This window comes from Microcaecilia unicolor, chromosome 2, assembly GCF_901765095.1.
Source record: "Microcaecilia unicolor chromosome 2, aMicUni1.1, whole genome shotgun sequence".
Lineage (NCBI taxonomy): Eukaryota > Metazoa > Chordata > Amphibia > Gymnophiona > Siphonopidae > Microcaecilia > Microcaecilia unicolor.
In genome coordinates this window covers 245325091-245338518 of record NC_044032.1, presented here as the reverse complement: position 1 = coordinate 245338518, position 13428 = coordinate 245325091, and positions in this window count along the sequence as shown.

Below are 13428 nucleotides of genomic sequence, written 5' to 3'. Positions count from 1 at the left end.
GCCTTCCTTTTCCTGCCCAAGATTGTTTCTCGCTTCCATGTGAATCAGCAGCTCTGCCTACCCTCCTTTCGTAGGGAGGACTTCCCAGAGGAGTACTCTGCTCTCAAATATCTAGATGTGAGACGAGTCATCATCAGATACTTGGAAGTGACCAATGATTTCCTGAAGTCGGATCATCTGTTTGTGCTGTTCCCAGGTCCTCGTAAGGGTCTGCAGGCTGCTAAGCCTACAGTAGCACGATGGGTCAAGGAAACCATTGCAGCGGCTTATGTGGCCGCGGGGAAGATGCCGCCTATCCAGCTGAAGGCTCACTCCACTAGAGCGCAGGCGGCCTCGATGGCAGAGGCCGGGTCCGTCTCCTTGGAAGAGATTTGCAAGGCGGCAACTTGGGCATTGGCTCATACCTTCTCCAGGCATTACCGCTTGACTGTGGCTGCTCGGGCGGAGGCCTGGTTTGGAGCTTCAGTGTTGCGGTCAGGGATTTCTATGTCCCGCCCTGGGTGAGTACTGCTTCGGTACATCCCACCAGTCTATGGATTGATCAGCATGATGATATGGAAGGTAAAATTATGTATCATACCTGATAATTTTTTTTCCATTAATCATAGCTGATCAGTCCATAGCCCCTTCCAGATATCTGTACTGTTTATATTCTGGTTGCATTTCAAGTTCAAGTTTAGTCTTCAGTTCCTGTTCAGGAGGACTTCGTGTTCAAGTTTTTTCAATTGGATTCTTCAGGAGTTGAGACGATTTTGTGTTACAGTGAGCTACTGCATTCCTCTCCACTCCGTTTTTCGGGGCTGGATTGAGACCTAAATTCTGCCGGCGCTCCCTCCCGCTTCGTGCGGCTGTAGGGCAGCTTTGTACCCCTCCCGCTTCGGCGGTGTTAGGGTCAGTCAGCTCCTCCCGCGGTTGCGGTTGCAGGATAAGCCAGATCCCCCCCGCATTGGCGGGTGTGGTGTCCCTCCCTGCTCCGCGGGGATGAGCTGGACGGATTCCCCTCCCCCACTTGTGTGGGGATGAGCTGGGTTAATTCCCCTCCCCCGTTTCGGCGGTGGTGAGCTGGGCAGAGTGTCCCTTTGTGGCTGTAATTCTCTAAGTGCTGAGTCCTGCGGATGGAGCTTTGATATCGACATACTGAGGAGTTTCCGGCAGCACATGACCACATATAGGGAGGCAAAAGGATTGCTCTCTATCTCCACCTGCTGGTAGATGGACACAACCCACCAGTCTATGGATTGATCAGCTATGATTAATGGAAAGAAAATTATCAGGTATGATACATAATTTTACCCTCTGAGCTTCTGCTGTTCCTCTTGATCCCTATACCAGGACCTTCCTCCTCGCTCTCTTTTTCTGGGCCTCTGTCCTGAGACTTTTAACTTCCCATATTCTGAAGCCACTCCCTTTTGGTCAGCCAGCCTCATTTCCCCATAATGCACTGGATCCTGCCATAGTAGTTCTGCAGTTCAGCCAGGGACACACAGCAGGTCAAACACCCTCTGCTGTTGGATGCCTGAACTGCCACTCCCCGCAGGGAAAAGTACCAGGGACACCTGCATCAGGTCCCTCACTGCCTCACAGGAAGGTAGATGATGTGGCAAGTGGTGAGTATAAAGATGGAAATGAGGGACTAGGAAGTGAATGAAAGATGGAGAATAGTAAGCTGGGATAAGAGATAAATTGAGAAAATGGGAGGGTTGGGGAAGGGCTGGGAATGGAGAATGGGGACAAAAAAAAAGCTGATATGCTTGTGAATAGAGAGATTGAGGACTGGAGTGTGAGGGATAACATTTATGAATTTTTCATTTCATTTTATTAGGTTTATATCCCACAGAAATCTAAATTTCAAATTCAGTTCTATGTGGCTTATATAGATTAAAAGAAAAAAATCACAAATACATTTCACAGGTACATGATTAAGACTAAGCTTTTATATCAAATAAAGAAATTCTTAAATAGAACACAGATGGTCAAGACTGGAAAAAGCAAAAATCAGGCCACTGTCAAGTGACACCTATCAGAAGAAATTTCTTATACAGGAAAGTTTTCAATTTTTTACGGAACTTCTTTTATAAGGATTCACATTCTTGTGCACTTAAATATATGAGCTTCTGAAACAAACACTATTTTTTTTATTATGCAATTCAAACATGTATCAAAAATAAATCTTGAATTGGGAAACAGAGGTACAATAGGAAAACTGTCAGGGGTCACACTGCTTTCTGCAATTCAAACATAGGGATATATAATTTTACTGGAAATCCTGCATGAAATGATGCTCACTTCAAATGCCAGAAGTCAATGGAGCCTGTTACGTTTTCCAAAACTTGGCCAGGTTGGATCCAGTTTTCATTAAAGCTTTACTTGCATGAACTCTTGCCTTTTTGTCGTTCCCTGGATCACTGCTGTTGTTGGATTGTCTGACGTAGAATACTATTCCATACTTTGTACTGTTATTTGAATGTGTTTACTGCTGAAATTGTCTATTGCTTATATTTGACATTCTTGCAGTACATCACCTTGAGTGAATTCCTTCAAAAAAGTGGTAAATAAATCTTAATAAATAATGGGCTAGATTCTATATAGGGCACCTGAAAATTCTGTGGGAGAAAAAATATGCCTAGGCGTATGCTCTAAAGTACGCCTATATTTTATAGAATAGGCTTAAATTTCTGCGTGGTATATAGAATACACCGTGCGCTTCTCCACATGACTAAATTTAGTCACAGCCATTTACACCATTGTATTGCTCCATGGTCGCCGTATCTCAAGAAAGATATAGTAGAATTGGAAAAGGTGCAGCGAGGGGTGACTAAAATGATAGTGGGGATGGGACGACTTCCCTATGAAGAAAGACTAAGGAGGCTAGGGCTTTTCAGCTTGGAGAAGAGACGGTTGAGGGGAGACATGATAGAGGTATATAAAATATTGAGTGGAACAGGTGGATGTGAAGCGTCTGTTCACGCTTTCCAAAAATACTAGGACTAGGGGGCATGCGATGAAACTACAGTGTAGTAAATTTAAAACAAATCGGAGAAAATATTTCTTCGCCCAACGCATAATTAAACTCTAGAATTTGTTGCCAGAGAACATGGTGAAAGCGGTTAGCTTAGCAGAGTTTAAAAAGGGGTTAGACGGTTTCCTAAAGGACAAGTCCATAAACCTGGACTTGGGAAAAATCCACAATTCCAGGAATAACATGTATAGAATGTTTGTACGTTTGGGAAGCTCGCCAGGTGCCCTTGGCCTAGATTGGCCACTGTTGTGGACAGGATGCTCGGCTCGATGGACCTTTGGTCTTTTCCCAGTGTGGCATTACTTATGTACCATGTTTTACTTGATATAAAATTCTGACACCTAAATTAGGCGCAGAGTGGGTGTATTCTATAACAACGTGCATAGATTTTAGAAACACCCATGACCCGCTCAACTATGCGGCTTAGAATTTAAGTGCACCATGTCACAGAATATTCTTAGTGAGCTGTGTGCATAAACTTAATGCAAATTAGTGCTGATAATTGCTTGTTAACATCCAAGTTAACTAATTCAGTTACACGCATTGTTATAGAATACACTTCGTCCATGTGGAAATTAAGGCTTGATATATAAAATCACGGGGAATATGTTTTTTTAAAAACTCCATAGCCAGCGTTACAAAACCAGTCTTTCTACGGCTGTAAACAAGACCTTCCTTAGCGTCCCTCCGGACCGGACCAGGATTGGACTGATGGGTTGTGCTCGCCTACCAGCAGGTGGAGACTGAGAAAAAACTCTGACTCTAGAGAGCCAATAGGAGCCCTGGCCATGTGACCTTAGCCTCAGTATTTTCTCAGTCTCCCAGCAGGTAGGAAGTGAGCCCATTAGTCTCTCTCCTTTTCTCTTTAGATATTACAGATATTTGTGATAATTCTTCTGTGCCTGGAATCTTATTTAGAGGCTTGACAGGGTTTCCTTTCTCTTCTTTCTTTGACAGCCTCGGGGGTGTTAAACTTGGGTGTCTCGAGTCCACCCCCCTTCCTCCCCATCTCCCTGCCTTAGCAGGGAAGGGCCGTCCCTTTCTCTGGAAAGGTGTACCATCTTTGGGAGAGGCAGCCACTTTTAACAGGTAGCTGCTTTAAAAGAATTAAATAAAAGGAAATTCAAAGAAGCAGCCTTTCTTTCCCCAGACTTCTAACGAGCAGGCAGCTCCAGTGTTTTATTATGATTGAGGGGTTATAAAAAAAAAAAAAAAAAAAACAGAAGAAAATAATTCAGTATCTGTGACTTTAAACAGCGATTTTTCTCGTCAGATTTAATTTCCTCCATTTTCTTGCGTTTTGGCGGCGGCAGTTTAAACAAATGAAAAAAAAAAAAGAAAGGTGCGAACCGCGTAAGCGCGGCCACCTGTTTTTTTCCGATATGGCTTAAAAGTTCAAACAGCTGCTGTCGGTCAGCGTCGCGCAGTTCACGCAGCCGGAACGTGTAAATTTTGCTCTCCCTTCAAGGTTTCTTCGGGTCCGGTGCTGCCTCCAGTTTTTTCGGGGCCTTTTTTGCCGGCTGTTGTTTCTTTGCCGTTCCACTGGGCTCCGCTTGTTCGGAGGTGTCGGGCGCGCTGTCGACGATCGCCACAGGGCCAGTGGAGCGAACGGTGGCCATTTTGTTTCTCCCTCCATCTTATCAGTCGGGGATCTCTCTGCTGAAGGTAAGGCTGCAGTTCATAGAGCAGTTCGGCTCCAAGATGTGTACACTTTTGTATGTGCTGAATGGCGTATTCTAAAATGCTCTTCACATCAGCAGGCAATATTTGGTTGAAAGGGGGCTCCTTTCATATATGGATATATAACAAGCTTTTCTTCTTTTAAATTTCTATGTATCACGGGGCTGTTAACACTAGTTTTTGCTGGTGCTCAGTCATTTTTCATTGCCTGGTGGAAAATCTACATCTTATCATAATATAATTCATTTCAAGCATTTTCCTCAATAGCTGTAGTATTATACAGTGTTTTAAGAACTTTAGAAACTTTCTCTATAGGCATAGAGTAAATTTCTGTCTTTCTCATTCCCTGGTGAATAGGACTACATTGTCTAAGAGTCAATTGATTGGTACTTTGCAATTCTGACCATAATATCTTAGTTCCTTTCAAGCATTTTACTCCATGCCTATGATGTTATATAGTGTTTTAAGAACTTAACAGACACTCTCAATGGCTGTAGTGTTATACAGTGTTTTCTTTTTCCGACTTTAAGAAGCCTTCTCTAGAGGCATACAGTATATTGTTCAGATGCCATGGGGATATATCAGCTCTTTCATATTCTCTGAGGGACAGTCCTGTCTACCAAGCTCCCAGTCACTCAGCTGCCTTAGCAGGCATGCTTTATTCATGTCTTCCCTTCTTTTCCAACTGCCTTGAAGCCTCTCATATTTCATTTTAGCTTTCTTCTGGTTTTTACAGGACATATGGTCACTTAGAGAATAAAGTCATCCTTTCACTTAAAGATAGTGGACGGTCCTCAAACCATCTACTCGTGTTTGTCTCTACTCTATCAGTTCAGCATTGGCAGATTATAAACATCCTGGTTTGGTCCAGTATGCCTATACATACCATCTGCTATCTCTTCCTCTTCCTTAGAGACCTGATGTTATATCAAGCTTTCTTGAATTCAGATACAGTCTTGTCTACACTGCCTTCACCAAGTGGCTGTGGCACAACTTCACTTTTTTCGTTACAGGTAATTTCCAAGTTTGTCCTTTTTCATTTTCATTCTATGCGCCTTCACTCCAGAGTGTTCTTTCAATTGGAAGGGGATTCACTCACTTCCTGTGTATTTATACCATAGGTACATAAGTATGGTTATGCTGGGTAAGGCCTAAAGTCCATCAAGTCCAGCATTCATATCTAATGGGCATAGGTACATAAGTTTTGCCATTCTGGGGAAGCTCAAATGTCCACCTTTCTACAGCCAGAACAGCATTAAAGAAAAAAAAAAAAAAAACCTCTCACGAGAGTATCGAACAGAAATCTCTGCTCCAAAAGCAAGGCTTTGCAGTAATTCTGCAAACTAACGCATACAATATTTGCCATGGCTGTTGACCACTAGGAACACCGGGGACCCTGGGCCTAGGTTCGGTGTTTTAACCTGAAACAAGCTCAACATTCATATCTATTGGGTGTGAGTCTGGTACTACTACTACTACTTAACATTTCTAGAGCGCTACTAGGGTTACGCAGCGCTGTACAAATTAACAAAGAAGGACGTTCCCTGCTCAAAGGAGCTTACAATCTACATCTCAGTGAGGGAGGACGCATGACCGTGGTACGTGGATTAGTGGTATGTGGATTAGGGAGATCCAAGAAATTACAGGCCGGTGAATCAGACGTTCATACTGGGACAATTTTTTTCTGTCCGGAGCGTACTACCATAGCTGGTGGACTCCTATATTCAGAACTTTCTATATTCAGAACTTACCCAACTATGGAACGCCATGGAGATAGGGTTGGAGTTTGTAGCCCTATTTAACTGGTGTCCTTGGTCACCCTTCCTCTTCTCCTCAGGATCCAGAGAATGGCTAGTTTTTTGCTTATGCATTAACCGGTCATTTTCAGCAGTACTCTCTCTTCCGTTCTTTTATAGATCTAAGAGGATGTTCATTGCGCTCTTAGGGTCATTTCATTCTTACCTAGACGACTGCCTAATTGGAGAAAGTCTTATCAGCAGAGTTCTCAGGTCACGCACCGGGTGTTGCATTTCTTACAGTCTCTAGGTTGGGTGGTGATTGTAGCCAGGCCTCTCATTTGATCTCTCATTTGATCTCTCATCAGATATCTCTGATTTTCTCTTTGTTTAGTCAGGTTGGAGCACAGTCTTTTGTCTCCTCTGCAAACATCCCAGTTTATATTTTTCTTGGTGACCTTGGGCCTTCGGCCATTTCCTCGCTCTATTCTGCAGAATGCAATTTTACTTTCTAATGCCCAAGAAGGAATTTTCCTTCATCCTATTGCGAATCTCAGGGTCATCAATCGCGCTATTTAAGTGTCATCTAGTTATCTCAAGAACCTTAGTTCTGTCATTGGGATGCTTCGTGCAGTACACTTTTTGGCAGAAGCTTTTTTGTATATATTTTTTTTTTCTGGGAGACCTCAGCAATTCGTTTTACCTTCGGGTGAATTTTGTTTTCCCTACTGACAAACAAGGCGGAGAGAGCTATGCTGGTCCTTGCCATGGCAATGGGTTATGTCATCCGCCAAGGAGGAGTTAAGAGTATACTCTTGAGTTTGTACTCATTTTTTTCTTAGTTGTGTCACCCTGCATTTAGGTGAATGGACTCTCATTTTTTCAGCCTTACTTCCTCACTGCGACACTTCAGGGCTATCTCTTTTTGCCTTCAGGCTCACGAACATTTCTTGCTTCTTCCGTTCAGCAACAGTCTTGACGGAGACAGGGACAGATGCCAACGTCCAGCAGGGGTTTTTCAGCCTTCTTTATGCGTTTCTTCCATCATCTCACTAGGTGTTTACGCAGAACCAAGGCACCCTTCTACATCCGGACCCCCAGTCACTCAAACTTATGGCGTGGTTACTGGGTCTGCAACATCTTTGATATTTTCGCAGGAAGTACTTCAAGTTTTAATTGCTTCCAGACAGAAATCTACATTAAAGTCCTATGAATCAAAGTGGCGACGGTTCACTCTGTGGTACTCCTCTCGCCACTTCATTCCACAAACAGTATCCATTTTGCATGTTTTGGAATATCTTCTGCATCTTGCGAAATCTTGTCTGTCTTACTCATCCATTAGAGTTCATTTGGCAGCTCTATCAGTGATGCATGATACTGTTGACAACCGCACGCTTATGCAGCATCCACTGTCAAAGCGGTTTCTTAAAGGAGTCCTGCACCTGTACCTCACGCTTCGTCCACCAGCTAGGTGAACTAGGTGAACAGACTCTTAAAGTTCTGTTTTCTAGTAGCCATAACTTTTTCTATAAAGTTTTCCTCTTCAAGCAGTGTTTCCCAGTAGCCATTGCAGCAAGTAGATCTATGTGTGGAATACTTCTACGGTTGGTAACTTCTTTTCGGTCTGCTGTAGTTTAAAGTTTTCACCTTTCCCAATCGGTTTTTTTCTTATTGGTTTTGTCCTTCTAGCCAGTAGGCGTAAAAGTTTTTCATTGTTTCTAACCCGCTATATCGCGAAGGATCAAGGAAATGAGAATGTCTATTTCTCTTCTCGCTGAGAGGGCAGTTCCACAGCGTATTACAACATATTCCACAACTTCAGAAGCGGGCTCTATTCTTACTACGGCGATTTTTGGTGCTCTCGGTGCACATTGGTAAGTTGGCAACTTAGTCCTAGTTTCATTTTATTTTGCTCATTGGGACACACTACATGTTAGTTGTCGCCAGGTGGCCTATGCAGCATGAACATTTCTCTGCAGTTTTCATAAGGTCCCTCCCTTCAGATTACTGCTTTGGTACTTCCCATCAGTCCAATCCTGGTCCGGTCCGGAGGGACGCTAAGGAAGGAGAAATTAGATCTTACCTGCTAATTTGCTTTCCTTTAGTCCCTCCGGACCGGACCAGGCCCCTCCCATGTTCTCTCTACTCTTTAGCTTCTTTTATTAAGTAGGAAGTGTATTCAGTAGGAAGTGTATTCATTCCTTTACGATTCGTGGAACAATACTATATATATACAGAACTTTACGTGGTCTATACCACTTCTCTGGTGGTTGCTGGTGAGCTCAATTGCTGGAATCTATCTATAAAACCTTAAATACGCCATACCACTTCTCTGGTGAGAGCTGTGGCTGAGCTCAGTTGCTGGAATATCTATAAAACCTTAAATATGATTTACCACTTTTCTGGTGAGAGTTGCTGGTAAGCTCAGTTGATGGAATATATATAAAATCTTAAGTGGGCCATACCGCTTCTCTGGTGAGAGTTGCTGGTGAGCTATAAGACAAGTGAGCCATACCACTTCTCTGGTGAGAGTTGCGGGTGAGCTATATTATATGTGAGCCATACCACTTCTCTGGGGAGAGTTGCTGGTGAGCTATATTACATGTGAGCCATATCGCTTCTCTGGTGAGAGTTGCTGGTGCTATAGTACAAGTGAGCCATACCACTTCTCTAGTGAGAGTTGCTGGTGAGCTGTAATACATATCGGGCCATACCACTTCTCTGGTGAGAGTTGCTGGTGAGCTCTGATACTTGGCATTGCCGAGTGCTTTGTGGCTGCTAGGATTCCATACAGCACAGAAGGTCTTTCTTTCTTTCCTGCTTTGTTATTCAAATACTGAGGCTAAGGTCACATGGCCAGGGCTCCTATTGGCTCTCTAGAGTCAGAGTTTTTTCTCAGTCTCCACCTGCTGGTAGGCGAGCACAACCCATCAGTCTAATCCTGGTCCGGTCCGGAGGGACTAAAGGAAAGCAAATTAGCAGGTAAGATCTAATTTCTCCTTATCTGTGAAATTATCTAATGAAAATGTGGATGAGAGAACAGCTTGGTGATTCCATTTTCTGCTGCTCTTGTGCTCTGGAGCTGCAGACACTTTGCATGAGTGAGAGATGCAGAAACAGGATGCTGGTATTGATCAAGATTTACTGGCAAAGAGAACTATATGAAAGTTTAATGAGGAACAACGAACTGCCTGTTTCCTTGCAGAGCTACTTAGCTACATGGCGGTTCAACTGTTATAGATATCCAAGAGCTATTTAGGGCAAAATATATATTGGCACTTGAGGATTTTACTATTTTATATCCATTATATTGATCGCTATCACAACCAGCAACATCCTTATTAACAGTGTGATGTGTGTGATTCATTGGCGGTCTGAGAAATGTGAAAGGAGGTTTTCTGAAATCCCCCTTTTAGGGGTTTATGACAAGGATAGTCTAAAACTCTCATAATGGCTATGTAAGAAGGGGGGGGGGTGGAAAGGTTACTTGAGCCTTTTGTCTTAATTGTAATATCTCTTTTTAACTCCATCTAGCTTTTGATTTTAATTATTTTGATAAATAAACTCTGCTTTTCATCTGTGCTTGTGTCTGCACTCAGATTCACTGTTTTGAGGAGGAAAGAGAATACCGGAAAGCAATTCTTTGTGTGCAAAATGTCCAGTTTCCTAATCTATCCAGTTTGAAGAAGGAAATCTCCATCACTAGTCCTCTTGCTCTTTGATCTAGAAGAGGAGCTGAGTTTTTGATTTCCTTGTAGCTTAAGCTAATGGGAGTGGAGGGAATCATTAGGTTTGTATTGTTGGAGGGGTATAACATACATACAGGAGTTTAAATCATGTACAATTACAGATAATTGTTAGGCACATGTACATCACAGTCTGAGCTGCTGTGTTTTATCAGTATTGTGTGACATGCTCTGATGCAACTACAATTTTAGGGACTGGGGAAGAAATACAGTAGCGATTCACTGTTGCTGTATGAGGCCCACAGCCTCAGTATTCAAAGGATACTGTGAAGTCAAGAGGGGCTCATCCTGCTCACAGGGAAGGAAAGAGCCTCTAGCAATGGACTGTCATGGATGCTGGCTCTCTGCAAAAATGTCTGTGGGTAGCAGTAGGACCTCATGAATCACTATTCAAAAACATCTGCTATCCAGATAAGAGCTACTGACTAAGATATTAAGAAGCACTATCTGGATAGTGCTGCTGAATATCCTTACCGCCTTGGCACTGTCCGGTTAAGGCTGGATTCAGTAAATGGTGCTCAAAATTCATCGCTGAAAATAAAATTGGTAATGAACAGTATTCTATAAAGGGTGTCTTTTATAGAATAGTGCGGAGCACCAGGATCTGCACTCAACTTTGGGTGCGAGGATTTACACCAACTGAAACCAAGTGTAAAGCCTTGTACGCAAGTTGGGTGCAGATTTGCACTATTTTATAGCACTGCATTCGGAAAGTCCCTGACCTGCCCATGGCCCTCCCATTGTTACGCCCCCTTTGCAGATCCGTGTGGAAGCACTTAGGTGCTATTCTACCAATGGGATGTAAGCATGATTTTGTGCAGATCTGCCATTTCTACCTTGTATCCATTAGAATGCTTTTCTGCGCCAAAACCCTGATGCGGAACTGCATAAGAACATCAGAATAGCCATGCTGGGTGAGACCAGTGGTCCATCTAGTCCAGTATCCTGCTTTCAACAGTGGCCAAACCAGGTCACAAGCACCTGGCAGAAACCCAAAAAGTAGCAAGGTTCATGCTACTGATCCCAGGGATGCAGGGGCTTCCCCCATGTCTATCTCAATAGCAGACTATGGACTTTTCTCCAGGAACTTGTGCAAACTTTTTTTTAAACCCAGATATACTAACCACTGCTACTACGTCCTCTGGCAATGAGCTCCAGAGCTTAACTATGTGTTGAGTGAAAACGTTTTTCCTCCTAGTCAATCTTAAAGTATTCCATGTAACTTCCTTGAGTAACCCCTGGTTTTTGTACTTTTTGAAAGAGTACAAAATCAATTCACTTTTATCCATTCTACACCACTCAGGATTTTGTAGACCTCTAGCATAGGTGCCATATAAAGAATTCCTCTGTTAGTGCTGTTGAATATCCTTACAAAGGGGATCTTTTACTAAAGCTTAGCTCGAGTTATCTGCAGCAGGGCCCATAGGAATAAAATGGGCCCTGCTGCAGATAACTTGAGCTAAGCTTTAGTAAAAGATCCCACGACTGCCTTGGCCTTATCTGGATAGTGCTGGGGTAAAATGTGGGTAGAACCACAGCAGTCCCGGAACTTATCTGAATAGCAGTAATATTCAGTTTGCTATCTGGATAAGTTATAGGGCAGGACTGAATATAAACACTATCCCCCAAATTCTATAAATTGTGTTGAAAAATTGGTGTAGAAAAATTTACATGGTAAGTGCAATTCTATAAAGACCACACAACATTTATAGAATTGCACTTAGTGGCAGTTCTCTGTCGTATAGAATGCGCCTAAATTTTTACACTGTTTACAGAACATGCCAAGCCAGTTTCTGCGCCATATAAGATTCTGCCTAAATTTCCATGCACTGCATAGAATGGCACAATATCAATGCTGATTGTTCAGTGCTGATTTGATATCAGTGTGTAATGATGTTATGCGGGTGGGGACACTGGGACAAATGGCATTCAGATGTTGGCAGCCCAATTTTTCTTCCTCTGACACTCTGCTGTTAGCAAGGCTCTTTCTCTGCAAGGAGAATAGATATTTTATTCTTCCAGGCCACAGGAGATCCTACTTGAGGTACAGGATGACCTTGGAGAGACTGCTTTCCTATAATTCTCAAGCCTCCTTCTCCAGAGATGTAAGTACAAAAATCATGCAAGCTACTGTGCACAAGTTATGTTCATTATTGTATTCATTGGCTGGTCTGGGGCAGTGCAGGATGAGGTGTACTGCTCATGAACCTTTGATATGAATTGAGCTTGCCACCCCTAAATGATGTCATGTGTTCTAACTACTAGGCTACCTCCTCCCCTGTGTAGCAATGCCTCTAAATGGGAATGTCTGCTTCCCCGCGGAGGGAAATGCAAAATGCAAGCAGCTCAGGGGGACATGAACCAGTAATTGGATTTAAACTCACCACTCCTGAATGATAAGTGTTCTAACGACTAGGCTAGCTCCTATAAGCCACCTCATCTGCAATGTATCCAGTATAATCACTGATCCACTAGGAGGGCAGCATGTTCGTGTCAGACTGTATGGTTGCCAAATAAAAACACAAATTAGCATTATGTACTCCACAAATACTGTGAGGTTCAATGTGGATTGACAATCGCAACAGCCTGTCTATCCAAGTCATGAGCATTGTATACAGACATCGACATGGCATGCTACACTGTGAGGTGGAGGTAGGAGCAGGTATGTCATGTCATGTCAAATAGTTGTATGAAAAATCTGTCATGAACCTTTCACTCAACCTCCCACTCCCTTCCCATTCCTTGACTCCATACAAATGGAAGATCTAAGGAAATGGGAAAGGTACCTGCAGCAGCATGATCAGGACTTCCTTCGGGGGGGGGGGGGGGGGCATGATGAGTTGCATGCCCAGACAGGTGAATAACACTTTAGTATCAAATGACCCTCTCCAGTTCTCGCTCATTTCTATGGCAGCCACTAGGGGCCAATGTATAACCAATAAAGATTGGTCCCTAACCCCCATGGTCAACTCTAAAACTACACTGCCCACCTTAGAATATGTCATGGTCAAATGTGCAGGTGATAGAGATCATGACTGTAACCAATGTATATGTTTCCCACCTTTGTAGCTCAGCCACCAGCTGCAGCATCCCTGCTGGGCCTGAGAGGAGGAGGACACCTGCCCCCACAGAATCTATTTCCCACCCTGGACCCCATGTGTCACCCCAGGAGCAGCTGGACTAGCCTCAGGAGGGGCTTGCTAGCTCTTCAGGAGAGAACAATGGCCTCCTGCATATTCCCCCTCTT